Genomic DNA, 12,183 nt, shown 5'->3' on the forward strand with positions numbered 1-12,183 from the left:
ATGCTTGAAATATAAGCCCTACTCCAAAAATTAGGCTTTGCTAACAGTTAATTAAAAAAGTTAATTTAAATAGTGTCCAGGCAGCTATACATGTAAAAAAGTTAAACTTTTTTGAACAAAAATTAATACAAGACACTGTCTTATTTTTGGGGAAACACGGTAGATAGATAGATAGATAGATAGATGGATAGGTAGATGGATAGGTAGATAGATAGATTGTGGCAACCTGGGGGTACTCCAGGATCGCCATCTTTGCCCTTCAGAAGCTCAGGAGACTCAGATCACTTGAACCTCTGGCTTTCACCAGCTTTATTTCACAAACACATCAAACATTTGTGTAGAACATACAATTACAGGGATCCCAACCCACAGAGTCTCCGTTACTATCCCCCACCAGGGGCATCTAGAGGGCATCCTCCTCTGTCTGACTTGTGATGACCCCAGACTGGTCCATGCCGTACCTCAGACTCCAAGTGCCTGATGGCTGCTGCTACAGCCTCTCACTCTGGCTGGCAGCCTGTTTCCCCTTAAATGTGGCTTTCCTGCCACACCCACAGGTATCCTCTCTCTCATTTCAGGTACAAAAACGTCTGTCCACAGCCCTTTACAGGGCATTGTGTACTAACTTTCTACAATATATAAAAAATATATACTCTTTATAAAAAAAATAAAGCACCTAGAAGTTGTTGTTTTGCTGTAAAACTCAGCATGCAGTTCCACTCCAGGCAAATATGTAAATGATGAGAGTTGTGGCGTGATTAGATGAATGGTCTTGCAACCTGAGGCCCTAAAAGTGGTTCCACCCATGGCTTATAAAAAGGCTCTTAGAGGTTACTAATGTATAGTGGACCTCTTTTGTCACTTATGTTGAGCTTGTTGACCACCAGACGTCTGTATGACGCAATTGAAGAGATTTCCCCCATTTAAGGGCGAATACCCATTTGCGTTTTTCTTGCGTTTTTTTTCACGCGATTGTCAATGGGACTTTCTAATGTTAAAAACGCATTGCACAAAAATTGCAAAGCACCAACTTGCGATGCGTTTTTAGCATTAGAAAGTCCCATTGACAATTGTGTGAAAAAAACGTAGCGATATCGCGTGAGAAAAATGCGCAAGAAAAATGCAAGTATGCAGGAGCCCTTAGGGTGCCTTTACACTAGCCTTTTTTTATCACCGCATTTTTTTTTCACGCGATTGTCAATGGGACGTTCTAATGTTAAAAACGCAACGCAGTACAACAAAAATGCAAGTTGTGCTGCATTGCGATGCGTTTTTAACATTAGAAAGTCCCATTGACAATCGTGTTACAAAAAAAATGCAGCGATAAAAAAGGCTAGTGGAAAGGCACTGTTAGGGTGGATTCAGACGACCGTATATCGGCTCGGTTTTCACGCCGAGCCGATATACGTCGTCCTCATCTGCAGGGGGGAGGATGGAAGAGCCAGGAGCAGGAACTGAGCTCCCGCCCCCTCTCTGCCTCCTCTCCACCCCCTCTCAGTCCCCTTGCACTATTTGCAATGAAAGGAGGTGGGATGGGGCGGGGCTAAGTTTCAAGAATTAGCCACGCCCCCACCCCACCTCTCCTAATTTCAAATAGTGCAAAGGGGTGGAGAGGAGGCTGAGAGGGGGCGGGAGCTCAGAGCACTGCTACTGGCTCTTCCAGCCTACTCCCCCTGCAGAGAGAGATGACGTATATCGGCTGGGCATGAAAACCGAGCCGATATACGTTCGTCTGAATCCAGCCTTAGTCTGAAAGGGGGCGCATTATTGGAATGTGAAAAGCTGGAAGTTGTATCAACAAGTTGCCCGCCACCTGGGCCGTTCTGACCAGACTGTTGGGACCAGAGATTTTGGGACCAGTGGATGTGTAAGGACTCGCATGCAAGGCAACCGGGCTTATATATTATATGCATATTTAGTAGAGGCAATCTGCTTTGGACAGGAATTTATTTTATGTCTCCACTGTTCTTTGAAACTTGGGGATAAATTGTATGGTGCAGAGTTTTTTCTAAAACAACCCGCTGCTGATTAAGGGCGAGCACCCACTGGCGTTTGCGTTCTCCGCGGGAAAAAAACGCAGCGTTTTCGCCGCGTTTCTCGCGTTTTTTCCGCGCGTTTTTCGCGGCGTTTTCCGTTAATTTCCATTGACATTCATGGGTGCATTAGGAGAAAAATAGGGACACATATGCAACTGACAGTTCCTATGTTAAAAACGCAAACGCAACGCAAAAAAAACGCCAGTGGACAGGAACACATGTTATCTCTATGCCTGTGCAGGAAAAACGCAAAACGCAGGTAAAAAAACGCCAGTGGGTGCTCGCCCTGAGAGAGTACACTTTCAGGAAATACTTTGGGATAGTTTTTGTCTTCTGTTTCAGCTTATACTCTGGGTATACCTTCAGTCCTTTCCCAATGGCCTGGCACTGTCTGTTTTGTGGTTAAATGTACGTGTCCACGGACATTGTTGGGACGCTGTAATAGAGCTGAAACACTATCTCTGTCTTAAGAGCTTTCATCCAAATAGTAGGTGTATTATAGTGGAGTTAGAGCAGTGTCTCTGTGACTAAGGGTGGTTTCAGACCAGCATAGGCGCAACTACACTCACCGGCACAGAGCATAGTTGTGCCTGAACGAGGGAAATTTCTTCCCCTTCACTGGCTTTTTAAACTTCGGCTAGAGCACAGGAGTTTGAAAAAAAAACGTGGATTTACTCACGTATACGCAAGCAGCATATTTACGGACTGAAACTGCTCTTATTTATTACGTATTTTGCTCCTTGTTGTGTTTTCTTGCACGTTCATCTCACATGTGCAAAGAAAAGGCAGGAAGGACCAAAGCATTTCTCCTGCCTTCCTGCATGAATATGCAGTAAATATGCATGTATCATGTGCATTTGCTGTGTATTTCTAATACTCCCATAGACTTCCATAGGCAATTTTGGTCTGCAATATGGACATAATGTTTTTCACACGCATAAAATATGCATCACCCAATGCAAGTCAATAGCATTTAATCTGTCCATAATACATGCATTTATAATACACGAGTAATACGGAACCAAAGTATGCTCATGTAAGTGTGCCCTTAAGACCTGTTCACACAGGATGGATTTGCTGTGAATTTGCTGCATATTTTCCATGCGGATTTTCTGCACAGTACCCATGCGACAATTCTGCAAGGCAAATCCACAACAAGGTTGAACTGATATACTACGGATATAAATCTTCACATAATCTATAACATCTTCACATGAAAATTCCACAGCAGAAATGACTGCTGCTTAGACTCAAACTGCATTTTTATATTTTCTGCATTTTATTACTGCAGATTTAGTTGCAGATTTGAATCAGGAATTGTTAACTTCTTAACCCTTTCCAAGCCAATTTTGGATTCAGGGTTTCCTAAAAGGCTTTCGCTTTTTGCTGTTATAAAACAGTGCCATCTGCTGGCTAAAGCTAGTGTGTGTGCGCCAGAGAGGGTCCGACAGCGGAGTGGCTGGCAATAGACGGTAAGAATACCCTGTTGAATATCTTCTGACATTGGAGTTGTACAAGCTTCAATGAGAATGTAGGAAGACGTCAGACAGTGGATTGGAAAGGGTTAAAATAGACAATAAAGACAGTACAAACCAGTGAAAAAAAGCTGCACTCTCTGTCGTTAAAGGGGTTCTACCATTACTTAAAATTGCTTCACAGCCATTGTGTCCTTCCTGGTTGCTGCTGACCAAGACATGTGACTGCTGTAGCCAATCACTGGCTATAGAAAGTTTCTGCTGTGGTCAGTGATTGGCTGCAGCAGTCATATGTCCTGGTCAGCAGCAACCAGGAAGGACAGAGGTGTAGTGAAGGAATTTTAAGTAGTTGGAAGAGCCTTTTTAAGCAGCCTCTGCTCCTTTTAGTAGAAATGGATCCAATTGTGCAGCCAATGAGTCTTTGAAGACACTATTTAAGAATGATGCTTGAACTTATTGTGTTGTTGGAATGTAAAAGATTTAATAAGCAGGTGAGACCACCAGCATGCTTCCATAGTAGACTGGAAAGAGAAGTAACACGCCAGGACGTTTATCACACAAAAGGTTGAATCTGATTAGGTTTTCTTTTTTCTTTTCATCTCATCATTGAAATGGCCTTTTGTACTGTAGGTGCCGTGTTATTACCAGCAACAGTAGGTAATGTCGGAAGCCCTTTGTAGTAGGCAGCTAGCTTACAGCAATTTCTTGTAAAACACAAAAAATCCACTTGCAGATGATGTATTTCTGGTTTACTTTTTAGTTGAACATCTTTTGTGAATGATGAAATATTAGAGCATTGCTGCAGCTGTATTTTGTCACATCAGCACTATTGCCTGAAACTTTAGAAAATCTCTCAATGTTGCCAGTATTATTAGACTCGAGATGTTAAAGCATAAATGAAGGTCATCTTTCCAAAAATGTACTATTCTGGCTTGGCTCTAGTAATGTGTAGGTTCAGAAGAAGAATCAAAATAGAAAAAAGAAAATATACTCTAATTTGATCTTCTAATAACCTTTGACCCTGGTAATCAAAGTTAGGGTACCCCCATATGGGCGTATTTGCATGTGTTTTGTGTCCATAAAATTTATGCGTGAAGAAAATAGAACTCATTGATGTCAACGGGTTCGTACACATTTCCAGATATAGCATGCACATTTCTCACACCCATGCATAAAAAATAGGTCCTGCTCTGTTTTTGTGTGAATTTTCATATAGGGTCCCCCTAGAAGTCTAAGGGTGGTGCGTGGATGCACGCACAATACGCAATGGGATGCGTGAAACACTAACAATCCTGTGAAAAAAAGAACACATCTGAATCTCATTAGGCTAAATAGCCATTTAATTTGGCGCATGTTCATCTGCTGCTCGCAAATGAACATGCCCTGCATGTGCAAAACGTACAGTTAAATATATACGTGCATGAAAAAGATTCATACATAGCGCAAATGGGTTGCGCTTAGGTAAGTACAGAAAAAAAAAATTTACACCCATGGAAAGAAAACGTATGAGCTGTAAAGGTCAGAGAATGCAAAGTCTGAAGAGCGCTATCACTGCGCCCAGTTGTGTCCTCACAACATATGCACATTCCGGCATGCAAACTTTTTTTATTCTACTCTGTGCACTGACTCTCCCATACAGATGAATAAGAGACGGGGTGCACAAAGTGGGCTGAAAACATTATGTGCAAACTTTGTGGGCACACGCTTCAGGAGCTCTGAACTTTTCTTAAAAACTAAGTGCTGTGGAATATGTTGGCGCTATACAAATAAAGATTATTATTATTATTATTTACGACAGACAGACGTGCTATGCCGTAATCATACATGCAGGAAATTCCCGTGCGCATAAAGCGGAGAATAGAACCCATTGATTTCAATGAGTTCATTCTCACTATCTTTTTTTGCACCCATTGTTTCTGTGAACACAAAAAAATAGGACCTGACCTATCTTTCTTAGAGATGAGCGAGCATACTCCTCCGAGCTTGATGCTCGTTCGAGTATTAGGGTGCTCGAGATGCTCGTTACTCGAGACGAGCACCACGTGGTGCTTGTCTCGATTAAACGAGCACTGACCATTGAATTCAATGGAGCCGGCAATACAGCCGGCTCCATTGAAAGCAATGGGCTGCCGGCGATCGCACGATGAATTTCATCCAGAAATGTGTAAAAATAAAAAATATATATATACTCACCTGGTCCCGGCAGACGGAGTTCAGCTGCGGCCAGCTGGCAATTCTCCTGAACTGCTCTCTGTAGTATTCAGCAGCCGGGGATTTAAAATCCCCACCTGCTGAATGAGCTGCCTCTGATTGGTCCCAGACTGACCAATCAGAGGCAGATCTCTCTTAAACCCATTCATGAATTCATGAATGGGTGAGTGAATGCTGCCTCTGATTGGCTCAGTGCAGCTCTCAGCTGAATGACAGCAGTTCAGCACCACAGTGCAGGGGACAGCAGGAGAAGACCCGGCTGTGCCCTGGCAGCTGAAGGGAGGTGAGTATCTATTTTTTTGTTTTTTAAATCACTTTTAATTCATTTCCAGGGAATGGCTTATATGTAAAGCCCTTCCCTGAAAAATAATTCAGGTGTGCCAGCGGACCATTGTCTTCAATGGAGTCGCCGGCAGCAGCAGCGGCTCCATTGAAGAGAATGCCTGCATTTTTATTCTTTTTTACACTAAAATCTTTCTTTTTCAGGTAAGGGCTTATATTTTTAAGCCCTTCCCGAAAATTCATCCCGCGCTCGCCGGCAGCCCATTGCTTTCAATGGAGCCAGCTGTATTGCCGGCTCCATTGAATTCAATGGGCTAACATCGTTCTTCTCTGCCACAGCTGTTACAGCTGTGGCAGAGGAGAACGATCTTAATGCTGACATAATTTCTTTTTATTTTTACACATTTTAGGATGATTTTCAGGTAAGGGCTCATATTTTTAAGCCCTTCCCGAAAATTCATCCTGTGCTCGCTGGCAGCCCCTTGCTTTCAATGGAGCCGGCTGTATTGCCGGCTCTATTGAATTCAATGGGCTAACATCGTTCTTCTCTGCCACAGCTGTTACAGCTGTGGCAGAGGAGAACGATCGTTATGCTGACAGTGGGGGGGTGTCTCACTCTTGCCACTATTGTGGCTTAATAGTGAGACCTCGGAGCCCGAAATGCCGCCCTGCATGTTGCTCCTCGCCTGCCCTATCCATTTCTGTGTTTTTTTACATGACTTTGGTGATTTGCTAAGATTTTCACAAATGAAAACCTTAGCGGAGCACCAGTCATATACAAAAATGCTCGAGTCGCCCATTGACTTCAATGGGGTTCGTTACTCGAAACGAACTCTCGAGCATCACTGAAAGTTCAACTCGAGTAATGAGCACTCGAGCATTTTGGTGCTCGCTCATCTCTAATCTTTCTGCATTTTGCATACCAAAGACCTCCAAGGGAGTTGCACAAACATGCACTTCTGACTGAATGGCTAAGCACTAAAGCAGTGTATACCTGCAATCACTGGCACCTCGTTAGGCAAATTAGCCTTTTAAATCAGGGCAGGATGATTCTCCCACACAGGTGAACAAGCAGTGCCTGCTCAAATATGCTCCCGTTAAAGAAACTTGTTCACTGCGCAAAACAATTGCACAGGAGTGACCTTATTACGTTACATTCTCGTCCGGCAAAGAAGGAAGGAAGAAAGATAGATAGAAAGAAAGAAGCAAGCTAGCTGCTAAGTTCCGGGGGCTCCATCACATTACCGTATTTTCACATGTTTTTGCGTGCATAAAATATGCGCGCAAAACACATAATGGAACGTATTGATTATAATAGTTTGCCCTCATGAGCGTGTTTTGCGCACACATTTCACGTGCATGGAAAAAAAGCAGGATTGATCTACAGAAATGGAAATGGGAATTAAGGGTGCAGATTGATAAATGTTTTGGAAGTCTGGTTTTCTGGCCTACATGGTTTTCCTGTGTCATCACATCAGTAATTTTTGTGGGTCAGATGCTACAACTTCTGTACATAGAGATTGTCACAAGTGTAGTTTGAGGAACAATTCTCATTAGCCGAGCAGCATATTTTAGTTGCGCTTTTTGAACTGCTGCCACATATGTTGGAAAATTAATTTTGTCTGAAGTAAAAAGCACGTATAGTGGTTGAGTTGCCTTTGGAATCATGCTTAATCAGTGGAGGGTGTTGACCATGGCTATCCAGCTGGAACCAACCATAGTTAATGCTGTTGTCAAGGCATGATGTGTGCTCCACAACTACTTTTATGAATATAATCACAAGGCAGATGGGGAGATGCTACATCCTGCCTTTGATATTGACATCAACTGAGGTCCTAGCTATCCCACCTCTTCTGGTGTCCATGTGAGAGCGCACTGATTATATCATGAGTTTTGAATGTGCTGTTCCTTGGCAGTACTCCTATGCTGGTGGTGTGCGACCTTAACTGCAGATTTGATCCTCCTCTCCTGCCGGCCATTCTTCTTTGGAGACTGTTGTCAGCATTGCCTATCTTGAGCCCAATCAAGTCCATTAGCAAAAGCAAGAACTTGATTTAATGTATTAATGGTCATTATTTATTTTTTTAATAAAAAAAACAACAGCCTTTTTTGCAAAAATCTTTATTGTTGCCAATTTTACAAACATTTTCTACTCCTGCCTGTGTTGTAAAAATAAACATTATCAACTGCACATCGATGTAGTTTCCAGATACATCACAGTTATAAGGAAAAAAACTTTCACATTTTACTCATAGAAAACATCCATAAAGTGGTAAACACTTGTATTCAGTCTAAATAGAAACAATGTGTTTTAATGATAACTCACCTTGCAAAGCATTAAATGGTTCTTATATAAAGTAAAAGTAGAGGGGAATAATTACCTCATGTGATCTAGACTCTATGCTTCTCTTAATACATCCTAGAATTGTGTTTGCCTTTTTTGCTGCTGCATCACATTGTTGACTCATGTTTAGTGTGTGATCGGTTGGCATACCCAAGTCTTTTTCACAGGTCCTATCATTCTATATGTGCTTTTCGGTAACTATACTAGTGGCTTCAACTTCCATTAATTTCCATGGGATTGAAGAGACATTTCCTGGACACTTCCTCCCTATCCACAATGATGCACACCGCGCCCACTGCTTAGAAATCAGCCATGGCCAACAAGACTTTGCAATGAATCACAAGCGGTGGGTTACTGGCATTTCTCTCTTGATAAGCAATCACAAGCATAGATTATCAATGGTTTTGCCCTGTAAAGCTCTTTAAAAGTGGAGAGAGCTGAACTCAGTATTTTGCCTGGGAGCGCAGGTTAAAGTCAAGCTTAGGAAACTATGCTAATAATTATGTCATACAGTCTACTGGGTGCTTGCTTTGGGTAACAAATGTTAAAAAAAGGCCAAGAAATTGAAAAAGTATGCAAAAATAGGCACATTAACCCCTTCATGACATGGCCTATCTTGGCGTTGAGGACCAAGCGATTTTTTGGTATTTTTCCATCTCCATTTTTCAAAAGCCATAACTTTTTTATTTTTCCGTGGACGCGGCCGTATAAGGGCTTGTTTTTTGCGTGGCGAACTGTAGTTTTTATCGATGCCAATTTTGGGTACATAGACTATATTGTAAAATTTTTTTTTTTTTTTTAATGATAGCAGAGAGAGAAAACGCATCAATTCTGCCATAGATTTTTTTATTTTTTTTTTACACCGTTAATCATGCAGCATAAATGAGACTTTCCATTTTTTCTGCAGACCGGTACGGTTACAACGATACCAAAATTCTAACATTTTTTTTAGGTTTTCCCACTTTTCTGCAATAAAAACCCTTTTTTTTGGAAATCTTTTTTCTATTCTAAATTGCTGCATTCAAAGTCACGTAACTTTTTTATTTTTTGATGTACGGTGCTCTATGAGGGCTTATTTTTTGCGAGACAAGCTGTAGATTTTATTGGTACCATTTTGGCGTACATACGACTTTTTTGATCACTTTTATTGCGTTTTTAGTGAGGCAAAATGCTAAAAATGAGCATTTTGCCTCAGTTTTTTAGCTTTTTTTTTAGCGTTTTTTTCGGTGCACAGTCAAAAGCATATGCAACTTATTGTACGCATCGTTACGGACGCGACAATACCAAATATGTGGGGTTTTATTTTTTTTTTACCTTTTTTTATGCTAATCTGAGAAAAAGCATAAAAAATGGGTTTTTTACTCTTTTTTTTTACATTTATTTTAATTCATTTTTTAAATCTTTTTTTTTTTTACACTGTTTGTGTCCTCTGAGGGACTTTAATCACTGCCCTGATGATCGCTGTCATAAGGCATGGCAGAGCTACTGCTCTCCCATGCCTTATCGCTCATACAGCGATCTCAGTCATAGGCAATACAGGACGCCAGTGTCTGGCGTCCTGTTGCCATGGTGACAGGCCGGGCTCTCGCGATGACATCGCGAGTTCCGGCCGGAGACACAGAGGGAGCCGCGCTCCCGCTGTGAACTCTTCCCCTGCCGCGATCTACTTAGATCGCGGCAGGGAAGGGGTTAAAAGTGGCGGGCGCATCTCCGATGTCCCCCCGCTGCTGCAGCGAGACGCCGGCTGTGACTGACAGCCGGCTCCCGCTGCGGGATAGCGCTGGATCATATGTGATCCAGCGTTATCTCCAGGACGTAAGTTTACGCCCTGTTGCGGGAAGTGCCCCGCTCCCAGGACGTAAACTTACGCCCTGCAGCGGGAATGGGTTAAGTAACATCACAAACAATATTTTTTACCTGCATGTGCTTCTACACCTTAATAACTGAACATCACAGGTGTCTATGGCTGTGTATGGCTGTATCAACTCTTTAGGCAAGAATTGCGCCTATCTTGTTTAGCCCCACAGGAAGGCAAAAAACCCAATGAGGTAGAAACCAATTTTCCTCATTTAAAGGAAGAAAATTCCTACCCGACTCTAATCTGGCAATCAGAATAAATCTTTGGATCAACAACCCTTCTGAAGTAGATAGTGACTATAATATGTAATATTGTATCACTCAAGAACGGTGTCCAGGCCCCTCTTGAACTCTTTTATTGAATTCGCTATCACCACATCTTCAGGCAGTGAGTTCCATAGTCTCACTGCTCTTACAGTAAGAACCCCCTTCTATGTTGGTGTAAAAACCTTCATTCCTCTAGATACAGAGGGCGCCCCCTTGTTACAGTCACAGTGCTTGGTATAAAAAGATCATGGGAGAGGTCTCTGCATTGTCCCCTGATACATTTATACATAGTTATTAGGTCGCTCCTCAGTTGTCTTTTTTCTAGAATAAATAACCCCAATTTTGATAACCTCTCTGGGTATTGTAGCACATCCATTTTTTTTATTACTTTATTTGCCCACCTTTAAACCTGCTCAAGCTCTGATATGTCCTTCTTGAGTACTGGTGCCCCAAACTGTACACAATTTTCTATGTGCGGTCTGACTAGTGACTTGAAAAGAGGTGCCTCTATAACTCTTTTGAGGTACCACAGGATCCTATGTGCCTTGACAGCAGTTGCCTGACACTGGTTGCCCAGTGGTTTCCCATTTAGGTGTAATGGTGACTATTATTTCTCCTGCCCATGTGCATAGCCTTACATTTATCAGTGCTGAGCCTCATTTGCCATTTTTATGCCCAAGCCTCCAATTTATCCAGATCAAGTTGCAATCTCATTCTGTCCTCTCTTGTGTTAATTACTTTACATAATTGTGTATCATCTGCAAATATTGATATTTTACTGCATAATCCTTCTACCAGGTCATTAATAAATATATTAAGAAAATAGGGCTCAATACTGCCCCCTATGCTACTCCACTAGTAACAGTGACCAAAAAAGAGTATGTACCATTAATACCCCTTTCTGCTTTCTATCGCTGAGCCAGTTACTTACCCACTTACACACATTCTCACCCAGACCAAGCATTCTCATTTTATATACCAAGCTTTTATAAGGCACAGTATCAAACTCTTTGGTAAAGTCCACATACACAAGATCCAATTACTCTCCCCAATCCAGTCTAGAACATACCTCCTCATAGAAGCTAATTTGGTTTGGTTTGACAAGAGTGACCCCTCATAAACCCATGCTGATAAGGAGTTATACAACTATTTTCATTGAGGTACTCCAAGATAGCATCTCTTAGAAACCTCTCAAACTTTTTTTTACTATTTATATAACTGAAGAACAGTTTAAGGTTAGTTTACCTCTCTTTGGAAATGAGTCTCTATCTCTATCATTGCTGCTTTTATCTGGTTTTTATATGAATTATTTATTTTTCTTAGTGGTTGTTAGTGCTTCTTTGCTGCTTCTTGTTTAGTAGCTAAAACGCTTTCTTTTTGCTGTTTATTGTCCCATTTACATCTTTATTCAGCTACATTGGTTTACTCCTATTCCTAATTCCTTTAACCCTGTAAGGTATTAATCGCTCACAGTAAATATTTATGATATTTTTAAACACATACCATTTATTGTTTGGGCATTGTCCCAGTCAATAATGTTAAAGGCATCTCTGAGATAAGTTTAGTATTTCCGTAGCTCCCCGATAAACTCCATTTTGAAAGACAAGTGGAAATGTAATATATTATGGTCACTATTTCCCAAGTGACCCCCGACCTGCACCCCTGTTATTCTGTCAGGTCTGTTGGTTAGTATTAAGTCCAGAATGGCTGT

Source organism: Eleutherodactylus coqui, chromosome 4, assembly GCF_035609145.1.
Source record: "Eleutherodactylus coqui strain aEleCoq1 chromosome 4, aEleCoq1.hap1, whole genome shotgun sequence".
In the NCBI taxonomy this organism is placed as follows: domain Eukaryota; kingdom Metazoa; phylum Chordata; class Amphibia; order Anura; family Eleutherodactylidae; genus Eleutherodactylus; species Eleutherodactylus coqui.